Source organism: Aethina tumida, chromosome 5, assembly GCF_024364675.1.
Source record: "Aethina tumida isolate Nest 87 chromosome 5, icAetTumi1.1, whole genome shotgun sequence".
Classification (NCBI taxonomy): Eukaryota; Metazoa; Arthropoda; class Insecta; order Coleoptera; family Nitidulidae; genus Aethina; species Aethina tumida.
Window position 1 is genome coordinate 1,893,684 of NC_065439.1, and position 15,346 is coordinate 1,909,029.

The following is a 15,346-nucleotide window of genomic DNA, read 5'->3' on the forward strand; positions in this document are numbered from 1 at the left end:
GCGGATGTAATAATTCCACTGGTGAAATTTTAATGACGTTAATTTTTTAAAAGCACAACCTTTGTTTTAATATAAACGAGTAGTTAACAAGGACTGACATGCAACATCAGTCGTCGTTCGATGTTTTTATGTCTGGAAATCACAAATAATGGAAAAGTAGTGATACTACTCCATTTGTACTTCAGAATTTCTTGAAGAAGAATAAGCTTAACAATGTTAATCATCATAATCAGTCAGGTGATTTAATTTTTAACAATTACAAAAGATAATATGATGTAGAAAATACAGGAAACTATTATAGTAATAGGAGAACATCATTATTTGTTAGTAACAAATATTTAAGTAAGGTCTGTTAAAAATAACATAGAATTTGTTAAAAGAACAGAAGACAGGAATTATTTTCTTCACTTCTGAATTTTTAGAAGAACAAATCTATTATCTCTGTATTGTTCTTAATAATGATTTAATTAAGATTCATTTTTAAGACAATTCTCTGTTTTAATTAAAAAAAAATGAAACATACTAAAGAGAATTATATAATTTATTATGTTGTATATACGAACCTCTATTACACTTATCACCATCACACTATGGGATTCACAGAAGGAGGGGGCGTCGTTATTTATTAGTAATAAATATTTAAGTGACATTTATAGAATTTGGTAAAAAATAAAAAATGACAAGATTATTAATCATTTTTCACCTCAGAATCTCCAAAAAAAAACGAAATTATAATAAATGATGACATTTCCCCTTCTGGGAATCCCACACTGAAAAGAAGATGAGAGTAATAAAGTTTCCTATTTCTTGTACATCATATTATATGATTCCCTTTGTTATATTTTGTATTTTATTAAGACAAAGAAGAGCCTTAAAAGTTAATGTCATTTGAATGATTATTAAGGATATTGTTGGCTGAGATAATTAATTTATTATTTTTGTGGAGATGCTGAAGTGAAAAGAAGAATGATGATTGATATTCTTGCCCTCATCTATTTTTTAATAAATACTATACAAATGTCCTCCACAAATAGAACTGAAACGTTCCTTACTAATAAAGGACGACATTCTCCCTTCGGGGGATCCCAGAGTGAAAAGAAGATGAGAGTAATAAAGTTTCCTATTTCTTGCACATCATATTATATGATTCCCTTTGTTATATTTCGTATTTTATTAAGACAAAGAAGAGCCTTAAAAGTTCATGTCATTTGAATGATTATTAAGGATATTGTTTGCTGAGATAATTAATTTATTATTTTTGTGGGGATGCTGAAGTGAAAAGAAGAATGATTATTGATATTCTTGCCCTCATCTATTTTTTAATAAATACTATACAAATGTCCTCCACAAATAGAACTGAAACGTCCCTTAGTAATAAAGGACGACATTCTCCCTTCGGGGAATCCCAGAGTGAAAAGAAGTTGAGAGTAATAAAGTTTCCTATTTCTTGTACATCATATTATACGATTCCCTTTGTTATATTTCGTATTTTATTAAGACAAAGAAGAGCCTTAAAAGTTCATGTCATTTGAATGATTATTAAGGATATTGTTGGCTGAGATAATTAATTTATTATTTTTGTGGAGATGCTGAAGTGAAAAGAAGAATGATGATTGATATTCTTGCCCTCATCTATTTTTTAATAAATACTATACAAATGTCCTCCACAAATAGAACTGAAACGTTCCTTACTAATAAAGGACGACATTCTCCCTTCGGGGAATCCCAGAGTGAAAAAAAGATGAGAGTAATAAAGTTTCCAATTTCTTGTACATCATATTATACGATTCCCTTTGTCATATTTCGTATTTTATTAAGACAAAGAAGAGCCTTAAAAGTTCATGTCATTTGAATGATTATTAAGGATATTGTTGGCTGAGATAATTAATTTATTATTTTTGTGGAGATGCTGAAGTGAAAAGAAGAATGATTATTGATATTCTTGCCCTCATCTATTTTTTAATAAATACTATACAAATGTCCTCCACAAATAGAACTGAAACGTCCCTTACTAATAAAGGACGACATTCTCCCTTCGGGGAATCCCAGAGTGAAAAGAAGATGAGAGTAATAAAGTTTCCTATTTCTTGTACATCATATTATACGATTCCCTTTGTTATATTTCGTATTTTATTAAGACAAAGAAGAGCCTTAAAAGTTAATGTCATTTGAATGATTATTAAAAATATTGTTTGCTGAGATAATTAATTTATTATTTTTGTGGAGATGCTAAAGTGAAAAGAAGAATGATGATTGATATTCTTGCCTTCTATTTTTTAATAAATACTACACAAATGTCCTCCACAAATAGAACTGAAACGTCCCTTAGTAATAAAGGACGACATTCTCCCTTCGGGGAATCCCAGAGTGAAAAGAAGATGAGAGTAATAAAGTTTCCTATTTCTTGTACATCATATTATACGATTCCCTTTGTTATATTTCGTATTTTATTAAGACAAAGAAGAGCCTTAAAAGTTCATGTCATTTGAATGATTATTAAGGATATTGTTGGCTGAGATAATTAATTTATTATTTTTGTGGAGATGCTGAAGTGAAAAGAAGAATGATTATTGATATTCTTGCCCTCATCTATTTTTTAATAAATACTATACAAATGTCCTCCACAAATAGAACTGAAACGTCCCTTAGTAATAAAGGACGACATTCTCCCTTCGGGGAATCCCAGAGTGAAAAGAAGTTGAGAGTAATAAAGTTTCCTATTTCTTGTACATCATATTATACGATTCCCTTTGTTATATTTCGTATTTTATTAAGACAAAGAAGAGCCTTAAAAGTTCATGTCATTTGAATGATTATTAAGGATATTGTTGGCTGAGATAATTAATTTATTATTTTTGTGGAGATGCTGAAGTGAAAAGAAGAATGATTATTGATATTCTTGCCCTCATCTATTTTTTAATAAATACTATACAAATGTCCTCCACAAATAGAACTGAAACGTCCCTTACTAATAAAGGACGACATTCTCCCTTCGGGGAATCCCAGAGTGAAAAGAAGATGAGAGTAATAAAGTTTCCTATTTCTTGTACATCATATTATATGATTCCCTTTGTTATATTTCGTATTTTATTAAGACAAAGAAGAGCCTTAAAAGTTAATGTCATTTGAATGATTATTAAGAATATTGTTTGCTGAGATAATTAATTTATTATTTTTGTGGAGATGCTGAAGTGAAAAGAAGAATGATTATTGATATTCTTGCCCTCATCTATATTTTAATAAATACTACACAAATGTCCTCCACAAATAGAACTGAAACGTCCCTTACTAATAAAGGACGACATTCTCCCTTCGGGGAATCCCAGAGTGAAAAGAAGATGAGAGTAATAAAGTTTCCTATTTCTTGTACATCATATTATACGATTCCCTTTGTTATATTTCGTATTTTATTAAGACAAAGAAGAGCCTTAAAAGTTAATGTCATTTGAATGATTATTAAAAATATTGTTTGCTGAGATAATTAATTTATTATTTTTGTGGAGATGCTAAAGTGAAAAGAAGAATGATGATTGATATTCTTGCCTTCTATTTTTTAATAAATACTACACAAATGTCCTCCACAAATAGAACTGAAACGTCCCTTAGTAATAAAGGACGACATTCTCCCTTCGGGGAATCCCAGAGTGAAAAGAAGATGAGAGTAATAAAGTTTCCTATTTCTTGTACATCATATTATACGATTCCCTTTGTTATATTTCGTATTTTATTAAGACAAAGAAGAGCCTTAAAAGTTCATGTCATTTGAATGATTATTAAGGATATTGTTGGCTGAGATAATTAATTTATTATTTTTGTGGAGATGCTGAAGTGAAAAGAAGAATGATTATTGATATTCTTGCCCTCATCTATTTTTTAATAAATACTATACAAATGTCCTCCACAAATAGAACTGAAACGTCCCTTAGTAATAAAGGACGACATTCTCCCTTCGGGGAATCCCAGAGTGAAAAGAAGTTGAGAGTAATAAAGTTTCCTATTTCTTGTACATCATATTATACGATTCCCTTTGTTATATTTCGTATTTTATTAAGACAAAGAAGAGCCTTAAAAGTTCATGTCATTTGAATGATTATTAAGGATATTGTTGGCTGAGATAATTAATTTATTATTTTTGTGGAGATGCTGAAGTGAAAAGAAGAATGATTATTGATATTCTTGCCCTCATCTATTTTTTAATAAATACTATACAAATGTCCTCCACAAATAGAACTGAAACGTCCCTTACTAATAAAGGACGACATTCTCCCTTCGGGGAATCCCAGAGTGAAAAGAAGATGAGAGTAATAAAGTTTCCTATTTCTTGTACATCATATTATATGATTCCCTTTGTTATATTTCGTATTTTATTAAGACAAAGAAGAGCCTTAAAAGTTAATGTCATTTGAATGATTATTAAGAATATTGTTTGCTGAGATAATTAATTTATTATTTTTGTGGAGATGCTGAAGTGAAAAGAAGAATGATTATTGATATTCTTGCCCTCATCTATATTTTAATAAATACTACACAAATGTCCTCCACAAATAGAACTGAAACGTCCCTTACTAATAAAGGACGACATTCTCCCTTCGGGGAATCCCAGAGTGAAAAGAGGATGAGAGTAATAAAGTTTCCTATTTCTTGTACATCATATTATATGATTCCCTTTGTTATATTTCGTATTTTATTAAGACAAAGAAGAGCCTTAAAAGTTAATGTCATTTGAATGATTATTAAGAATATTGTTTGCTGAGATAATTAATTTATTATTTTTGTGGAGATGCTGAAGTGAAAAGAAGAATGATTATTGATATTCTTGCCCTCATCTATTTTTTAATAAATACTATACAAATGTCCTCCACAAATAGAACTGAAACGTCCCTTACTAATAAAGGACGACATTCTCCCTTCGGGGAATCCCAGAGTGAAAAGAAGATGAGAGTAATAAAGTTTCCTATTTATTGTACATCATATTATACGATTCCCTTTGTTATATTTCGTATTTTATTAAGACAAAGAAGAGCCTTAAAAGTTAATGTCATTTGAATGATTATTAAGAATATTGTTTGCTGAGATAATTAATTTATTATTTTTGTGGAGATGCTGAAGTGAAAAGAAGAATGATGATTGATATTCTTGCCTTCTATTTTGTAATAAATATTACACAAATGTCCTCCACAAATAGAACTGAAACGTCCCTTAGTAATAAAGGACGACATTCTCCCTTCGGGGAATCCCAGAGTGAAAAGAAGATGAGAGTAATAAAGTTTCCTATTTCTTGTACATCATATTATATGATTCCCTTTGTTATATTTCGTATTTTATTAAGACAAAGAAGAGCCTTAAAAGTTAATGTCATTTGAATGATTATTAAGAATATTGTTTGCTGAGATAATTAATTTATTATTTTTGTTGAGATGCTGAAGTGAAAAGAAGAATGATGATTGATATTTTTGACATCATCAATTTATAATCAATATTATACAAATGTCCTCCTCAGAGGAGGACTCCCAGAAAAAGTTTTCCTTAACCACTAATGTTAATAGAATACATGATATTTGTGTGACTTTTTTTTTAAGACGAGAGACAAAATCGGCCATTACTGTTCATTTCACTTTAACACATATTCCCACAAGAAAAACGTCTTCAGCAACAATTTTTGCATCACATATTAAATTCAATTAAACCACACGAACAATGATGCGTTACGAAATTCACTCATAACCATCATTAGCGGCAACACTCTGGGAATCCCGGGCCGGGGCAAAACGTCGGTTCCCACAACCTCCACCTGGGCCGAATCCCCTCGCACAGTCGAACCCGTTCCGTCTGCGCCTCGTGCGCATCAATTCATTTCGGACGTGGACGTGTAGGAGTTGCCGGCAGATGATTACGAAGATTGCGCGTATTAATTAGGAGGGCGTCGACCCCGTCGTGGCGCACAGGATGCGTGCTTCTTTCACACACACTCCGTCGGAGATGTTTTTACATTAGGGCCCTTTTTTCGTGTTAATTAATCGGTTTTAATCGGGGGATCCACCCATCTAAATTTTGGCACGCACTTTGATGGCCGTGGAGGAGGAGGAATTGGGGAAACTTCTTTATCACTGATAACTCCAATTTAAATGACAAAAAAAGCCTCATTTGAATTTTGCGTCACCATTTAAAATAGTCGATTATTTAAATGTCAGATTTGAATATAATTGAGCCAATATATTTACATTTGTATTGACCGTTTGTTTTGATGATTGGCCTCTCAGTTAACGTAATAAACGATTGAAATTAATCAGCCCGTTGATAAAATTTCCATAAAGTTATTGACAGAAAAATAATTGTCAATTTAAATGTTTATTACACAACTACGTTGTGTTTATTTAACATTTTTATGTCCTAAACACTTTTGTCTGACATATGGTTCGTTTTATTTATTTTTTTTTATCTGGGAACAAAGGGCGTTTAGATCTTTTACACTATTGTTTCGAGAGTGTTTATGTCATTCAGTTCCGTTTATCTGTATAATAAATAGTGCTTCCAAGAAACGAGAATATGTTTATTTGTACCAGAAAAACCCATTAACTGTTTAAATTGATAAGTGGCGGTTAATGCTAATTTATTTTCTGGTTTCACTCATTAAAATTAAGACTTTTTTAACTTTAATCATAATAACTAATCAATCACAAAATTCACATGAAAAAGAAATGTGAACTAAGTACAAAATTACAATAAACATAATTCACAGCAATAAAGATAAAAATCTTGATAACACCGCAAACATTTTTAGATAAACAATGGTAAACATTAAAAATGGCTTATCTAAATTTAAAAATATTGGCTTTGAATTGATTTTTAAACTCATTGCATTGTTTTTTTTACTTGTTAAGAATTGGCATTGGTTTTAAAATTAATTTAAATATATAAAAGTTAATACATAAAAAATATTTTATGTGCTTGTTATTAGTAAATTAAAAGTTATTTAAAGATATGTTTATGTAATGTTTGAGTATTTTAAGTAAATGTTTATAGTTATTTTTTTAAACATTATTATATCTTAAAAGAAGAAAAATATGAACTTAAAAGTGACAGAGACGACATTTTTAAATTAAGTTTTGTTTACATACATTTTAATATTTGTGTGGTGACATCAACAAATTTTAACCATTTTTTAAACAGTATTTTATACTAAAAGTAGAAAAAGTAAAAAAATCATTCGATATTCCATAAAATTGTCTTAAGATATGAACTTAATAAAAGTGGCAAAGACGATATTTTTAAATTAAGTTTTGTTTACATAGATTTTAATATTTTTGTGGTGACATCAACAAATTTTAACCATTTTTTAAACAGTATTTTATACTAAAAGTAGAAAAAGTAAAAAATTTATTCGATATTCCATAAAATTCTCTTAAAATATGAACTTAATAAAAGTGGCAAAGACGACATTTTTAAATTAAGTTTTGTTTACATAGATTTTAATATTTTTGTGGTGACATCAACAAATTTTAACCACTTTTTAAACAGTATTTTATATTAAAAGTAGAAAAAGTAAAAAAATCATTCGATATTCCATAAAATTCTCTTAAAATATGAACTTAATAAAAGTGGCAAAGACGACATTTTTAAATTAAGTTTTGTTTACATATATTTTAATATTTTTGTGGTGACAGCAACAAAGTTTAACCACTTTTTAAACAGTATTTTATACTAAAAGTAGAAAAAGTAAAAAATCATTCAATATTCCATAAAATTCTCTTAAAATATAAACTTAATAAAAGTGGCAAAGACGACATTTTTAAATTAAGTTTTGTTTACATATATTTTAATATGTTTGTGGTGACAGCAACAAATTTTAACCATTTTGAACAGTATTTTATACTAAAAGTAGAAAAACTAAAAAAAATCATTCGATATTCCATAAAATTGTGTTAAAATATGAACTTAATAAAAGAGGCAAAGACGACATTTTAAATTTAAAGTTTTCTTTACATATATTTTAATATTTTTATGGCGACATCAACAAATTTTAACTATTTTTTAAACAGTATTTTACCCTAAAAGAAAAAGTCAAAATATTAAACGATTTATCACAAAATTCTCTTAAAGTAAAAATTTAATATAAACGACATTTTTAAATTAAACATTGTTTACGTTTCTTTGAACATTTTTACAGTGATAGCAACAAATTTTAATTATATTTTGAAGATTTTTATAAAAAAAATAATAAAAATATAAATAATTATAATTACTAATTGTTAAATTCTTTATAAATTAATAAAAACAACAAATTTAATTGAAAATTGTATTTTTTAATCCTTGAATAAAATATGTAAATTATGAGCATTACTAAAATATAACAATAAAACTTGATTTAAATTTGCAGAATTGTTTTTAAAATAAATTCTTGGAAAAAAACATTAATTAAACAGTATTTAAGGGTTGAAATCACTAATTTTATAGGGAAAAAATTTTTTAAAAGTATATATTTTTATCTCGTGGTTAATTTAAACAAAACATGTTACCTTTCTAACCACAAACTGTGACGAGTTTTCCGCCGTATAATTTATTATAATTCGGATCATTGACATGCATAATTTTGCTGAATGGCTAAATATTTGTCAAAACAATACGTACACGTTTCAAATTTATAATTGCCATTAACATTTATTCAATAAGCATTAAAATCGATTCACCTCATTGTTGAATCAGTAATTAGATTTGGTTATCGATTAGTTTGTTTATTACGTGTAAATTACCCACCCCCACATCCACAAATTACTTTTCTTAAGGCTCACCAAACTTACTCGAAAGACCTTCCCTTAAGGCAACCCTGTCACAATCAGACGCACTCACAAATCAAATAAATAAAACAACCGAACGCGGGGGTCTGGGGTGGGACCGCACCCTCTAAAACGTAACGCACACACCGGCCACAACGCAAAGAACCATCCGGCACCCGCCGAACCTTCGTCCAGCACCACGTAGGAAGGGACTTATGTCCGGGCCACTGTTACCACGATATCAGCCGGTCAGGTACGCGCGTCCTCGTCCGCGGTTCGTCGGCGAATGGTCGCGACGAGTCGCACGAGGGTACGGCGTCGGCGACGGTCGCGCTTCGATCGGGCACGCACGCCGTCCGTGCGAATCTATACTGCAGGAATCTCCGTTGTCTGCGTTGTGGGGGCGCGTGGGGGTTCTCGTCCTCGCTGACGGTTTGGGGGTTGGTCGCTTTGGACGGGGGGGGTGGTTCATTCACGAAAATTTGCACCTCTCAATGGATCCCAATTCTTTGTTTAATAATAATAATAATAATAATAATAATAAAATTTGAGTTACAGATACAGACGTAATCCAACAAAAATGTCAGATAAGACAGCCTGTCAGCAACATGCGATAAGATTAGAAGTTAATCGTAAACGAATAACTGCATTTCGTTCAGGCTTTGATATTAAATATACCGACTAAAAGTTAGATAAATATTATACGTTATCTTTAAACAACAATTTTCTAATTTACTTTTATTAATCTTTGTTCAAATTACGTGTTTGTTGAAGTGGTTTAATAAACAAACATTGAATGATTAAATGTTTTAATTGGAAAACGAAGGGAAATCATTATTTAACGTCGGGATGTGGGTTTAATATGAATTTATATTTCCTAGAGATAATGCCTTAAAGTAAAAAATAAAAATAAATAATGTTCCTGTATAATTATGTATATTAATTAATAACAAATAATAAATTATCTCTTAATTAGGAGAAAATTCATCATATTTTTGAAAATTATTAATTAATGGTAAATAATATATTGTCTCTTAATTAGGAGAAAATTCGCCATAATATTTAAAAAAATATATTTTTCTGAAAAAGAAATTAATATAAATTTAATGGAATAAATAAATATATTATTTAAAAAAATTTTACAAAGAAATTATTATTAATTTAAGCTAAATATTTAATAAACTCGTTTGATTTTACAAACAAATTATTATTAATATTAATTTAATAAGTAAAAAAAGTTGTACTTGTAATTTAAATAATTTATAAAAGTTTGAATCTCTTGAATTAATAAATATTAGCTACTAATTTAAGCTAAATATTTAAAAACTTGTTTAATTTTACAAAAAAATTATTAATATTGATTTGATAAGTAAAAACACTTACACGTAATTTAAATAAGTTTATAAAAGTTCAAACCACTTGAATTAATAAATATTAGTTACTAATTTAAGCTAAATATTTAATAAACTCGTTTAATTTTACAAACAAATTATTATTATTATTATTATTATTATTGATTTAATACGTAAAAAAGTTATATATAATTTAAATAAGTTTATAAAAGTTTGACGCACATGAATTAATAAATATTAGTTACTAATTTAAGCTAAATATTATTTTATAATAAATATTCGTTACTAATTTAAGCTAAATATTTAATAAACTCGTTTAATTTTACAAACAAATTATTATTAACATTGATTTAATAAGTGAAACAAGTTACACGTAATTTAAATAAGTTTATAAAAGTTTGAAGCACTTGAATTAATAAATATTAGTTACTAATTTAAGCTAAATATTTAATAAACTCGTTTAATTTTACAAACAAATTATTATTAATATTGATTTAATAAGTAAAACAAGTTACACGTAATTTAAATAAGTTTATAAAAGTTTGAAGCACTTGAATTAATAAATATTAGTTACTAATTTAAGCTAAATATTCAATAAACTCATTTAATTTTACAAACAAATTATTATTAACATTGATTTAATAAGTAAAGAAAGTTACACGTTATTTAAATAAGTTTATAAAAATTTGAAGTACTTCAATTAATAAATATTAGTTACTAATTTAAGCTAAATATTTAATTAACTCGTTTAATTTTACAAACAAATTATTATTAATATTAATTTAATAAGTAAAAAAAAATACACGTAATTTAAATAAGTTTATAAAAGTTTGAAGCACTTGAATTAATAAATATTGGTTACTAATTTAAGCTAAATATTTAATAAACTCGTTTAATTTTACAAAATATTTCAAACTTATCAAATATATCCTTGATTGATTTTAATATTGATGAATTACTTTTTTTACTGTTTTATTAAATAGCTATTATTTTTTAAAAAATAAATACAGTTAAAACTTAACAGAATAAACAAATTTCACTTATCCTGCAGCTAAAATATTTTAACCACGTTAAAAGTTATTAAAATTATATTAATTTCTATAAAAAGTGAAGTTAAAATATTCTTAGCAAAAGCTTTTCAAAAAGAAAATATAAAAATTATGTTTTTACTAGTGAGATTTGTTTAATTTGTTATTACTATTTTTTTTTATAACAGTTTATTCGAAAAACAATATTTTCTCACATTTCCTTTTGGTAAATTACCTTCCCACAGCCTCATTACGAATACATTAACCCCACCAGCTAAAAACCAAGCGAAAAAAGCTCGTCAGAATTCCAATTTGTGCAACTAATAAACGTGCAATTAGTCAGTCTGGCTCTCAGTCCGTGCCTGATCCGTCTGGACCATGTATTCAAATGAACCGCACTCTCGTCCTAGACTTATTCATTTCTCGAGTGGCGAAAAAGGAAAACAACGAAACCCGATAACAGTTCAGTTCCCTTTCGCGGCGGGAACGCTCCCGCTTCCTAACAGGGGGGAAATTTCATTTCGCTGCGTCTGTAGCCGTCCAGGAATTCAGAACTGATTGAAAATTTTGTTCCTTCAAAATGGAAAACAGCTTTAAAATAGTAACGGGTATGAAATATCGTTGGTAACATTCCAGATAACGTATGAGATTCTGGAATAAATTTCTGGCAATAAATTATGGAAAGTTCAGGAAGATTTTCAGCAGGAAAAGTCATATTTTATTGATCCTGCTGTTGCAAAGCGGATTTACATTCAAGGACAGATTTATTTACATCCGACAATCAATATTTGATAGTTGGTCTAGACTGGTACCCATATTTTTATCAGAAATATTTTAAACAATACAATTATTGGTTTATTCCTAAAATAAATACGAAATTTAAGCTAAATATTTAAAAAAACTCGATTAATTTTATAAATAAATTATTATTAATATTGATTTAATTAGTAAAAAAGTTACACGTAATTTAAATAAGTTTATAAAAGTTTGAAGCACTTGAATTAATAAATATTAGTTACTAATTTAAGCTAAATATTTAATAAACTCGTTTAATTTTACAAACAAAATATTATTAATATTGATTTAATAAGTAAAACAAGATATACGTAATTTAAATAAGTTTATAAAGGTTTGAAGCACTTGAATTAATAAATATTAGTTACTAATTTAAGCTAAATATTTAATAAACTCATTTAATTTTACAAACAAAATATTATTAATATTGATTTAATAAGTAAAACAAGATATACGTAATTTAAATAAGTTTATAAAAGTTTGAAGCACTTGAATTAATAAATATTAGTTACTAATTTAAGCTAAATATTCAATAAACTTGTTAAATTTTACAAACAAATTATTATTAATATTGATTTAATAAGTAAAAAAAGTTACACGTAATTTAAATAAAATTATAAAAGTTTGAAGCACGTGAATTAATAAATATTAGTTACTAATTTAAGCTAAATATTTAATAAACTCGTTTAATTTTACAAACAAAATATTATTAATATTGATTTAATAAGTAAAACAAGATATACGTAATTTAAATAAGTTTATAAAAGTTTGAAGCACTTGAATTAATAAATATTAGTTACTAATTTAAGCTAAATATTCAATAAACTTGTTTAATTTTACAAACAAATTATTATTAATATTGATTTAATAAGTAAAAAAAGTTACACGTAATTTAAATAAAATTATAAAAGTTTGAAGCACGTGAATTAATAAATATTAGTTACTAATTTAAGCTAAATATTTAATAAACTCGTTTAATTTTACAAACTATTTATTATTAATATTGATTTAACAAGTAAAAGAAGTTACACGTAATTTAAATAAGTTTATAAAAGTTTGAAGCACTTGAATTAATAAATATTAGTTAGTAATTTAAGCTAAATATTTAATAAATTCGTTTAATTTTACAAACAAATTTAAATAATTTATAAAAGTTTGAATCTCTTGAATTAATAAATATTAGCTACTAATTTAAGCTAAATATTTAAAAACTTGTTTAATTTTACAAAAAAATTATTAATATTGATTTGATAAGTAAAAACACTTACACGTAATTTAAATAAGTTTATAAAAGTTCAAACCACTTGAATTAATAAATATTAGTTACTAATTTAAGCTAAATATTTAATAAACTCGTTTAATTTTACAAACAAATTATTATTATTATTATTATTGATTTAATACGTAAAAAAGTTATATATAATTTAAATAAGTTTATAAAAGTTTGACGCACATGAATTAATAAATATTAGTTACTAATTTAAGCTAAATATTATTTTATAATAAATATTCGTTACTAATTTAAGCTAAATATTTAATAAACTCGTTTAATTTTACAAACAAATTATTATTAACATTGATTTAATAAGTGAAACAAGTTACACGTAATTTAAATAAGTTTATAAAAGTTTGAAGCACTTGAATTAATAAATATTAGTTACTAATTTAAGCTAAATATTTAATAAACTCGTTTAATTTTACAAACAAATTATTATTAACATTGATTTAATAAGTAAAACAAGTTACACGTAATTTAAATAAGTTTATAAAAGTTTGAAGCACTTGAATTAATAAATATTAGTTACTAATTTAAGCTAAATATTCAATAAACTCATTTATTGAATTATATTTATTAATTCAATATTGATCTAACTAGTAAAGAAAGTTGCACGTAATTTAAATAAATTTATAAAATTCTGAAGTACTTGAATTAATTAATATTTGTTAATAATTTAAGCTAAATATATAAATTTTAGACTAATTAGTAAAATTACAAAATGAAACTTTCATTCACTGAATCAAATATTACAAAATTAAAACAAAGTGACATTTAAAAATGGTGGTCGGTTTGAAAGTAGTTGTATCGAAATATTAATATGAATATGCATGTCACAAATGTTACAAGGTAGATAAAATCTTTTAATATATGATTTTTTTCGCTCCCACATTATTAAATATAGGCCACATGAAATATTAATTGATTTTCAATTTTACAATTACGACACAATGAAATATTAAAAATTGCGGCATAAATGGAGATTAAATTTTGTTGGTGAATGAGTTATGGTAAATTGTAATCGTCGTTTAAAAGGAAGTTGATTTAAGTGGATAAACAAGGTAAGGATTGTTTTAGTGGAAATGAGGACGTTAAGAAATTGTGTACGTTTGTTGTTGAATCATCAGAATTACAAAAAACACGAAAACATAAATCTTTGTTAAATGTATATGTTAACTTTGTTAACTTAATGGTTTACTTAAAATGTTAAAGTGCATTTTATTCGAGTAACTAAAGCAACGTTTTATAATTTCATTTAAATTATTTTGAGTTGTACTAATATTTATTAATTCATGTGCTTCAAACTTTTATAAACTTATTTAAATTACGTATAACTTTTTTTACTTATTAAATCAATATTAATAATAATTTGTTTGTAAAATTAAACGAGTTTATTAAATATTTAGCTTAAATTAGTAATTAATATTTATTAATTCAAGTGCTTCAAACTTTTATAAACTTATTTAAATTACGTATAACTTTTTTTACTTATTAAATCAATATTAATAATAATTTGTTTGTAAAATTAAACGAGTTTATTAAATATTTAGCTTAAATTAGTAATTAATATTTATTAATTCAAGTGCTTCAAACTTGTATAAACTTATTTAAATTATGTGTAACTTTTTTTACTTATTAAATCAATATTAATAATAATTTGTTTGTAAAATTAAACGAGTTTATTAAATATTTAGCTTAAATTAGTAACTAATATTTATTAATTCAAGTGCTTCAAACTTTTATAAACTTATTTAAATTACGTATAACTTTTTTTACTTATTAAATCAATATTAATAATAATTTGTTTGTAAAATTAAACGAGTTTATTAAATATTTAGCTTAAATTAGTAACTAATATTTATTAATTCAAGTGTTTCAAACAGTTATTAACTTATTTAAATTACGTATAACCTTTTTTACTTATTACATCAATATTAATAATAATTTGTTTGTAAAGTTAAACGAGTTTATTAAATATTTAGCTTAAATTAGTAACTAATATTTATTAATTCAAGTGCTTCAAACTTGTATAAACTTATTTAAATTATGTGTAACTTTTTTTACTTATTAAATCAATATTAATAATAATTTGTTTGTAAAATTAAATGAGTTTATTAAATA

General features: G+C 25.8%; 1 protein-coding gene across 3 annotated transcripts in view; it reads right to left on the reverse strand.

The window, feature by feature from the left end:
• LOC109602019 (protein phosphatase 1 regulatory subunit 14B) overlaps nucleotides 1-15,346 on the reverse strand; it is a 44,771-nt gene that overhangs the window by 17,250 nt on the left and 12,175 nt on the right. The window contains exon 1 of one of the 3 annotated variants that reach the window (XM_049968306.1): nucleotides 8,790-9,107. The exons of 1 other annotated variant lie outside the window; for it this stretch is intronic. The gene's annotated coding sequence lies outside the window, so the exon portion shown is untranslated. Of the gene's footprint in view, nucleotides 1-8,789; nucleotides 9,108-15,346 lie in introns of those variants that run through there. One more of the 3 variants, XM_020018329.2, reaches the window with a different exon arrangement.